The following is an 8,959-nucleotide window of genomic DNA, read 5'->3' as shown; positions in this document are numbered from 1 at the left end:
CCACATCATGGTGAATGATAAATTTGGTGTGCCTCACCAATAACTCTTTGACAATTGGAAATGAAAAGGGTCCATATGCCAATCACTTGGACATAAATTTTGGCAACCTTATATCTAAATTAGAACATCCATTTAATCATTTTATGGAAAGTGTAATAAATTAAATTAGAAATTATATCATATAAACTATAAATTGACGTTAATAAACTATGTACAATTTTACATGCATATTGATATCATAATATAATATTATACACATAAAAGTAATTGTTTTAGTATTTATATATATAAGAAAAAATTCATATTTATTATGGATAAGATCTTTTTTAATTGTTTTAGTAATTTATATATAGAAAAAATTACATAAATAAAAATTATACTGTAAGTTATATTTTGTTACCATAATTTTCATTATATTTATTAGCATGTAAAAATCAGGAATTTTTTAACACATGAAATAAAAATGAAATATAAATATAATTTGAAAAATATTATTATTTTATAAAAAGATGTCTTGTAGTATATTAGTACAATTATAATTTTCATTAGATTTATTAGTATGTAAAAAAATCAATAACTTTTAACACAAGAAAATAAAATTAAAAATGAAATATTAATATATTGAAAATATTATTTTAATAAAAGAGATGTTTGTATATTAGTACTATTATATTATGAGATTAATATACAATATAAATTGTACTAGTATATTAACGTCAACTCATTTTTCATATAAGCATAATTTCTATATTAAATAGAGGGAACATCATTTTTGGTCCACGAACTTTGCCAAAGTATAATTTTAGGTCCGTGAACTTTGAAAATATCATTTTAGGTCCGTGAACTTTGAGTTAGTATCATTTGAGGTACTTTTTACCATTTCCAAGTTTTTTTGGACGAAAATACCATCAATACTTAAAGTGTATATATTTTTAATAAATTTTCATATACTCATAATTTTTTTATAAATATCTTTACCATAGATTTTTGACAATTTTTTCTAAATATAATTGACCTTAAATATTATCATTAATTTTCTTTATTATTAAAGAAAATTTCTTTTTATTCAATTTTAAAAAATTAATATAAAAAATTGAAGAAGCAATTTTACTTGCATGTCAAAAATTAAAGTGATAATATTTAAGGTCAAATTATATTTAGAAAAATTGTCAAAAATATATGGTAAAGATATTTATAAAAAATTATGAGTATATGATAAATTTTTAAAAATATTACACTTTAAGGTATTGAGGGTATTTTCGTCCAAAAAAACTTGGAAATGGTAAAAAGTACCTCAAATGATACTAACTCAAAGTTCACGGACCTAAAATGATATTTTCAAAGTTCACGGACTTAAAATGATACTTTGGCAAAGTTCGTGGACCAAAAATGATGTTCCCTCTATTAAATATTATTCAACTTTCCGTAAAATGATTAAATGGATATATCCAAATTTACCTCTAAGTTTCCTAATTTATGTTAAAATGATGTGGCATGTGGACCCTTTTTATTCCAATAGTCAAAGAGTTATTGGTGAGGCATACCAAATCATTATGCCATCATGGTGTGGAAGGATCATAGAATTTTTACTCCTAAAAAGGTACATTTCTAGGTTAATTTATTTAATTCACTCTTCCTTTACATTGCTGTTTATTTTATATATATGTTTATGCACATAAATTCCCAGATATCACTAAAATAGTCAACTGAAGCACTTATCTTTTTTAAAAAACACTTTAATTAAAAGGATAATATCTATATTTGTCAATTAATTTCCAAGATCGTTAAATAATACAAAGTGCTAGATATTTTCAGCTTCACGCATTCCATGTGCCAAATGCTGCCGATCCCATTAACCAACTTCTTCGGTTACTGCATATATATTTTTTTTAAAAAAATACTTAATCCATAATGACTTAATAATTAATTATAGTGGTTGATCACTTTAATAATCCTAGATTAAAAAATAATCAGTACATGGGCGCCGAACATGTTGATTAATTATGTGTTAATTTTGTGCTCTTCTAATCCCTAATTAGATTTCCCCATCATTTGGTAACATGAGACCCTAATCAAGTAATAACGACAACTTTTTTAGGTAATTTTTTTTGTGGAAAACAAACTATATAGTGACAATTTGATATGAACGTGCATGACGATAATTATTGAATCAAAGTGGCCAATGGAGTGCTCATCTTTCTCTACAAGTGGATCAAATATTTGTTTTCGTTCCTATAATCGGACACAATTCATATGTTCCTACAACAAAAAAATCTGACACACACATATATATGTACGTATATATATAGAAAAGGTTGTTGCCTTTTCCTTCATTTCACGTTAGTACTTTTTCATGCAAGTGGTTCTAACGTCGCTATAGGGACATGGAAGATAATATCTCATTCAACCATTTCTTGTTTCGTCTATTCATGTCTTAATTTCATATACATGTATGTTTTAACCTCAAGTCTCTATAGGAGAGACAGAGATGTACTGTCACCTTACGTTATTTTCAACTACTTTTTTCGTTAGCTTCAATGCAAGCCTTATCTATTGGATGGCTTATATTTGATGCGAAGTGAGAGGTTGCCATTATACTCCTCCCTTCCATACGTTCATAAAAAAAATAGTCTTAGGGAGCCAGGGACGGAGCCAGAAAATAATCTCAAGAGGGGCAAAAATATTTATAGGGAAAGTTTAGAAGAATTAAGAAGGGGCATTTAGTGAATCAAGGGTGTAAATTAGCAAAAATCATAGATATGTATATGTATGTAGGAAAATTTGAGGAGGGGCATATGCCCCACCTACCAATGCATTGGATCCGTCCCTGTAGGGAGCATCGCATCGATAGCAATAAGCCCGGTCTAAATAGGTCCGTAGTTATATGAAATATAATACTCTATAGAGTTGCTTTGAGTAGAAAACCCCAGTAATTCTAACTGCCCTAAGGTAGCAAAATTCCTAGTCGAATTAGTAGGACTAGCACGAATGGTGTAACACATGTTCCATTGTCTCTGACCTCATTTTGGTCCTTCCATAAAAAATAGTCATTTTTTACATAATGAAAATCCTCTAACTACCAAAGGTGGTGAGAAAAAGTACTGAAAATTAGAAACAGTTTGTCCTAACAGCCAATAACAAAAGCATAAAAATTCCCAATGATAAACACAGGAAAAGAATAAACATAAAACCCGCCAACACCCAAACCTATGGTTGGAATGCATGTCCCCAACGGTCTTCGGCTCCCGTACCTCATCAACGGTCTTCGGCTCTAGGATTGATTTGGCAATTCATTTATAGTAAATGGTGAGGCCAATTCTCTATCCACTCTATTTATGATAAGACTTAATCTCCACTTACAATACTTTGATCAGTCTGGTACATCCGATTGAGACTATTTTCAGTGGAGGGACAATAAAGCATTAATATATACATTGAATAATGGAATGAAGAATTAATATCTAGTGCACATTCTTGGTAATGAAATTATTCCTACTGGGCTAAAACCAGCCCAATGAAGTCTCTCTTATCATGACTTAGCTCACATCAATATCATATCACATAACAAAATTAAATATTTCATGAATGTATAGTATTTATTACTACTATTACTATTATAAATTAAATATAGAACGCACTTTCTTCTTCTTACGCAATCCGTGAGCGCAAAGAGAAGCACTTTCTGGGTGCAATAGGATATGATATTTTCTCTCCTAAGTCGAAATTATATTTATACATAAGAAAAATAACACTCACTATCACATGAGACATTTTATCGACACGGTGAAAGCAAATGACAATAATACATCCCACTAGCCAGATAGATAGAAATATGATGTTGGAGTCATCCATCACACTAATTTATTTTAACAAATGTAATAAAAAAATCCGTAGCCGCGCCGTTGATCGCCGGCGGTTAATACTTAATATTAAAAAGTCGGTAGAGTGACGATCTCGATATCGGAAAAAGACCCTTTGGGAGCTTGGAGAGATGGAAAAGGGTATTTTTATAAATGTTGAAATTATTTTTTTGAAAAATAAAAATAGAGGCGAAAATAAAATGCAATTAGTACTGATTACAAGGAGAGGCATGTGTGTAGGGCGTGAAGAGAAGAGGATAGCTAAATGAAGAAGTAAACAAAAATTGGACACGTGGATATGAGGGTGGTGCAAGCCCCTGCGCTGTGGGGCCCTTATTTTTATTTTTTGTCATCTAATTAGAAGTGTGACTTAACTCATTGTTGGATCATGAATTTAATTCTTGGGTAAAAGAGTGCATTTGGTATATGATAAACAACATTTGAAAATTTTCATTAAATTCGGTGTTTAGAAATGTTAGCGATTTCATGATAAGGCAGTAGCCAAAGCGTGATTCTTGTTTGGGTTGGAGGCAAGCTCAACTTCTTCTATTAAGATTTGAAGATAATACTTAGTATAAAGTAAAAGGGTTGATGTTCACTCAATTCTTAGCCTATTACCATTGTCAACGATGATTGTCCATTGTTTCTGTCTTTCAGCATCAGTAATAATTTTATTCTCTACGAGTTTCATTTCATGAAAGTGTCATTGTCTAGGTGCGTGCAAAAAGAATATTATAAACAGTTGTGTTCTGCAATTAGGGTTAATAGCTATACCTAATTAGTGACTAGAGAAGAGAAGTTTGGCTAGATTTCAAAAATGAATGGCTTAGTTTCAATTTCAAATATTTTGCAAAGGTGTGTGTTTTTTGTGGCTACTAGGCTTTTGTAAAATTAAAAACTTTAATTCATTTTGGTTGAGTACTGAGTTGGTGGTACAAAATTCATGTACTTATTTATATAATTATATTAAATATAGGTTTTAAATATCTGTGACGAGGAAATGAGTTTTAATTTGGAATTTTGTTGATGGATACGGACTGTTAAACACTGATATTTGTTGGCAAAATTCGACATATCTCAGTTGGATATATGAAAATGAAATGAAAACGACAAAACATTTAGTCTCCTATAGTCTTCTATTTGTGCTCTCTGACTCTAATTCAAAATATTATTGGCTCTTAATCTAAATCTTTCCTCCAATTAAAGCCTTCCCTGAGAACTCCCCAGTCCCACATTTCATTAAATTAAAATCCCACATTATTAATATTCTTTAGGCAAAGACTAAACAAACTTAAATTATTAGTATATGAGGATTCATCATGTCTTATGTCATCCTAATACTCATACACAAAAATAGGTTTACCCCCACAAATCCACCACGTGGTTTTCTATTATGAACCCATTTTCTCTCTCCTACCCCTATTTAAACCTCATTCCCACTTCTCCTTTCTCCCCCCAAAACTCAATCTCTCTCTACTCTCTTTCCAAATCTCTACATACACAAACACTAAAGCCTTGCAAATTGCAATTTTGCATAAGAAAAAAACACTATGGCTTCAATACCTCAAACAAAACCAATAAATACATGGGGTGGTGCCCGATTTAGCCAGCCATTTTCATTACTAAACTCCAAATCTATCTCAATTAGAAGAACTCAATCAAGAAAAGGCAAAATTAACTGTGCTTTGCAGTCTCCATCAGTCCTCACTTTCCCTAAACAGCCTTTCCCGGCCCCGGCGCTTCCGAAATCCGATCCCGGGCCGGCACAGTGGAATCTGATCCAGAGGGCCGCCGCCGCGGCCCTCGACGCAGTCGAGGGCGCGGTGGTCGCCCGTGAGCGCCGCCACGCCCTCCCGAAGACAGCAGACCCCGCGGTTCAGATCTCCGGGAACTACGCGCCGGTGCCGGAGAGGCAGGTGCGGCACAACCTCCCCGTCACCGGCGCGATCCCGGAATGCGTCCGGGGAGTCTACGTCCGCAACGGGGCCAACCCGCTCCACGAGCCGGTCGGCGGCCACCACCTCTTCGACGGAGACGGCATGGTCCACGCCGTCTCCTTCGACGGCGGGAACACGGCGAGCTATGCGTGCCGGTTCACCGAGACCGAGCGGTTCGTGCAGGAGCGGGCCCTGGGGAAGCCAGTCTTCCCCAAGGCCATCGGCGAGCTGCACGGCCACCTCGGCATAGCGCGGCTCATGCTGTTCTATGCCAGGGGCCTGTGCGGGCTCGTCGACCACAGCCGCGGGAGCGGCGTCGCGAACGCTGGCCTCGTCTACCACGGCGGCCGCCTCCTCGCGATGTCCGAGGACGACCTCCCGTACGAGGTCCGCGTGACACCCTCCGGCGACCTCCGCACCGTCGGGCGGTACGACTTCGGCGGGCAGCTGAGGAGCACGATGATCGCGCACCCGAAAATCGACCCCCGAACGGCGGAGATGTTCGCCCTCAGCTACGACGTGGTCAGAAGCCGTACCTGAGGTACTTCAAATTCTCCGCGTCGGGGAGAAATCCCCCGACGTCGAGATTCCCTCGACGTCCCCACAATGATGCACGATTTCGCAATCACCGAGAACTTCGTCGTCATCCCCGACCAGCAAGTGGTGTTCAAGCTTCAAGAAATGGCGAAAGGCGGCTCTCCGATGATCTACGACAAAGACAAAAAATCGAGATTCGGAGTTTACGCAAAAACGCAACTGATTCCGACGAGATCATATGGATCGAGTGCGACAACACCTTCTGCTTCCACCTCTGGAATGCGTGGAGGAGCCCGATCACGACGAGATCGTCGTGATCGGCTCATGCATGACTCCGCCGGACTCAATCTTCAACGAGTCCGACGAGAGTCTGCAGAGCGTCCTCTCAGAAATCCGGCTCAACCTAAAAACCGGCCAATCTACAAAACGGTCAATATTGAACACATCAGACCAGATCAATCTCGAGGCCGGGATGGTGAACCGGAACCGTTAGGCCGAAAAAACCCGGTTCGCCTACTTAGCCATCGCGGAGCCCTGGCCGAAAGTGTCCGGCTTCGCAAAAGTCGACCTCTCGACCGGAGAGGTCGAAAAATTCATCTACGGAGACGAAAAATTCGGAGGCGAGCCGTTCTTCGTGCCAAACGAGAACGGCTCGGAAGAGGACGACGGCTACATTCTAACGTACGTCCACGACGAGAAGGCGGGGAAGTCGGAGCTGTTGATTGTGAATGCGGCGACGATGGAGATGGAAGCTTCGGTGAAGCTTCCGTCGAGGGTGCCGTACGGATTCCATGGAACTTCATTAGCAAGTCGGATTGGAGAAGCAGGTGTTGTGAAATGACGAAAATGCCCTTTGTAACTACTGTACATACATATACATATGGTAGTGAGGAGGGGTATGCCTGTGGGATTTGTTAGGTTTAGTTTTTCGTCCCCGGATCTCTCCTCTTTTACTTAATTAAATCCCGTGTCAATTCAATCTCAGTCTATATCGAACAAGTTAATTTTAAGCAATCGAACGAGTATTATTTCAATTTGATTATTCTAATAGTATGTGGATATATATCATGAATTTAAAAATGGTTTTGGAAATGGGTAAAGTTTTGTTGTATCTCGCTATAAAATAAAGCGTCACGGGAAGGAAACATGATAGTTTGACATAAGTCTGAAAAAAGAAGAAGGGATGCTACTTTTCTATTGACTGTAAATTGATGTAAAAAGTTGTGAATTAATTTGCCATATTCATGTGTTTTTCTGTTGGCATGTGAGCATAGATACAAAAAAGGTAGCATGTTTTGAGGAAGGAAGTTATTGACCCCAACAAAATGAGGTGGGACTGGGCACTAAGGTTGGGTTCAATTATTACATAGCATGTTGTTGTATTAACCATAATGTAATCGAATAATTGATCATCTCTATCGTCACCACCCCAATCCCCACCCCACCCCCACTATCTTGGACGGAAATTTTGGAGAGACAAATGATATTGGCAAATAGATATAGTAAACCATTATTGAGGAATATTTGGAGTATATTGAGGATAGTATCAATTTTTCATAAGTGTTTTTATCCACCAAAGTTCGTATATCCAAGAATTGAGTGGATTAGTTTTTTTCACCTTTGATCCCGAGTCTCATGCAATTTTAGGGGGGAAAATATCGAGGGGTATTTTGGTAAATTTGGTTTTAATTTATTAATTTGATACTAATTCTTTTGTATCCACAGTGAGTTTTTTTGAGTTGGAAGTTAGAACCGACTAAATTCCCACTTTGCCTCTATGACAATGTACCAATGTCTTTGTTGCTTTGGCACATTGTCTTTCTCGCCTCACTCTATTTCAGTTAGAGCATCCACAATGGTTTTCGCTCAGTCATAATCCAGTCATAGCCTAACCACAAACTCCTTCTGCCACATCATCAGCACTAAAAATCCTCCTGCCACATCATCAAAACAAGCAAATAGCTCAGCCATAGCCCAGCCACATCACTCAAAATTATATAAAACAAATAATGAACAATCACACAAAATACGGAATTAAATTTACGCCACAGATACGGGAAAATGCAACAATTTTATTTAAATTTTAAAAAATTACATTTTAAAAAATTACATAAATAAAAAAAACTAACTCCGAGTAGTCCTCGCCGCGCCATAACTCTTCAATTAAATCCTTTTGGAGTCGAATATGAGCTTCCGTTTGGCGCATGTCGGCATGTGCTTGGAGGAGGCCGGCTTCATCGTGAGTACCCCACTCCGTGCGTTGGGGACGGCCACGCCGTGGCTTGGACAGGCTTCATTATCGTCGTTGGCCCAATCCGTCAGTTGTACACCTTCATCTTCGACAATCATGTTGTGCATGATAATACAAGCGTACATTATATCAGCAATGCAGTCGACATGCCACAAAAGCGTTGGACCCCTAACCGCCTCCCATCGAGACTGGAGCACACCAAATGCGCGCTCCACGTCGCCTGAAAAGGTTGGCGTTGAACCGCGGCTCCTCTGCGAAGTAGTCTTCGTATAGGCGCTGATGTGCAGCTACGTGATCACGATCAATCGCTTGTCGGCGATGGACAACTGGCCGAGGTCGAGGTACCGCCGGCTGCAAGGCTCTTTGTATCCATT

General features: G+C 37.8%; 1 pseudogene; it reads left to right on the top strand.

Annotated features, from left to right (window-relative positions):
• Nucleotides 1-5,329: 5,329 nt before the first annotated feature.
• On the top strand, nucleotides 5,330-7,348 carry LOC121790087 (annotated as a pseudogene).
• The last annotated feature ends 1,611 nt before the right edge of the window (nucleotides 7,349-8,959 follow it).

The sequence above is a fragment of the Salvia splendens genome, unplaced genomic scaffold (assembly GCF_004379255.2).
Source record: "Salvia splendens isolate huo1 unplaced genomic scaffold, SspV2 ctg409, whole genome shotgun sequence".
Classification (NCBI taxonomy): Eukaryota; Viridiplantae; Streptophyta; class Magnoliopsida; order Lamiales; family Lamiaceae; genus Salvia; species Salvia splendens.
This window is presented reverse-complemented; position numbering and strand designations above follow the sequence as displayed.